Source organism: Schistocerca gregaria, chromosome 7 (genome assembly GCF_023897955.1).
Source record: "Schistocerca gregaria isolate iqSchGreg1 chromosome 7, iqSchGreg1.2, whole genome shotgun sequence".
Taxonomy (NCBI): Eukaryota; Metazoa; Arthropoda; class Insecta; order Orthoptera; family Acrididae; genus Schistocerca; species Schistocerca gregaria.
Window position 1 is genome coordinate 450631501 of NC_064926.1, and position 1632 is coordinate 450633132.

At 36.0% G+C, this 1632-nt stretch overlaps 1 non-coding gene across 1 annotated transcript; it reads left to right on the forward strand.

The window, feature by feature from the left end:
- The first annotated feature begins 782 nt into the window (after window positions 1–782).
- Trnaq-cug (transfer RNA glutamine (anticodon CUG)) lies at window positions 783–854 on the forward strand. The gene has a single exon. It is a non-coding gene; the product is annotated as a tRNA-Gln (tRNA).
- The last annotated feature ends 778 nt before the right edge of the window (window positions 855–1632 follow it).

Consider the following 1632-nt stretch of genomic DNA (forward strand, 5'->3'; position numbering starts at 1 on the left):
TAAAAAATAGCATTTGTTCTTCGTTACAGTACATTTCACAGCTGTCTTCCCCAGTTTCCATAGCCATAGAAGTAACAATAGTGCGTAACACATATGTGTGCAAACAGCGGTAGCACTTTCGCTGTATTTATTTTGTGTCTGTAGTATTTCTTGGAACGTCAGTTATAGTCACAGGTTCAAATGTGAAGCGGCTCTAGTTTTATACTTGGTTTAAAGCTGACAGTCTGGTTGTCAATTAGCGAAACAACACGTGCTTTCAGTGTTCAACGTTAGTTAATTCTTATTTCTTCAGTTATTATCAAGCAGTCTGCATTAGAAAAGTTCCCAATTTGCACAGATATACGAACATCTACAAGACTGTTGCAAGTATAACAACACTTCTTCTGTAGATCGCTGCAGATTTGACAGGACTATGTTACAGTAGTTCGTCATCAGAAGACTGAAACTTCTCGCCTACAATACTTAGAAATTTGAACTCGACCAACTGTTTGAAATAAAGTTAACATTTTAAGGCTTGTAATTCCAAAGAATATCTTCATTTCGGTGTAAAAATACCGGTATGTATCTATATCCTGACTGTCGATGCCAGCGAGCTTACCGATTTTCCTTGCAAAGTAATGTAACATAGAGCAATAATTGTTGTTCTTTTTTTTATAGCACGAGTACCATAACACCAGTACACCGTGAATCACAAAAATAATAGCTGTAGCTACAAAAATAAACGACTGTAAAACATACGAAGACTGGACATTTAGAGTAAAGGTACCACCAAAGGGTCGTGCGGTCCCATGGTGTAATGGTTAGCACTCTGGACTCTGAATCCAGCGATCCGAGTTCAAATCTCGGTGGGACCTTAAATTTTTATCCATTTACTTTCAATCAGTTTTATGAGCGTATAACACTTCTTTACTTATACGTTTACTACATGCAGATAAATACTCTCTATCGCGTGAAAGATGAAATTACTTTCGTGATACACTTTCATTTCACGATGACTTAACTCCCAACTCATTTTTCCATCGTTTGACAACAAGATTTCTATTGACGGGCGGTTAAATGACTACGATACACCTGGCGTCCGGTTGAAATAGATAAATAAAATATGGCGCGAACGTAAAATAAGACTATGCTGCGCTGAGCAATACGCGTAAGTTTTAGTGCACTAGTAAAAATAAGTTACAGTACTAACATTGTAACAAACGTTGGTTTACTACTGATTACTCAGCAGTTACGAGTACCGTATTGCAGCATTTTTTAAGCTTGCTAGTAAATGTTTCACTTCTCTTTACGTATTTTTCCAGAATACGAGAAAAGATCGTAAAGGTGGATGGTAATCGTATTTTTATTTACATTTTGCCTCAGTAAGCTTAGAGAATTGCGTTTAATTGTTCATTTTTTCTTTCCGGAATTATCTAGTTCATATTTTCGGAATGTATTTTAAACAAGTTTCATTCATAAACTTTGCCACTAATCGTTTGTTTACATATATTTGCCTACAGACCAAATTTGTGTGAATGTGTTTGTTTGTTGGTAGTGTAACTGATTTATTCTTACTGAAGTATTATTTTTATCGTGAGTGAAAAGTATCTGACTTGTCGTACAGTTGTTCATTCCGGGGTTTAGTGTGATGGG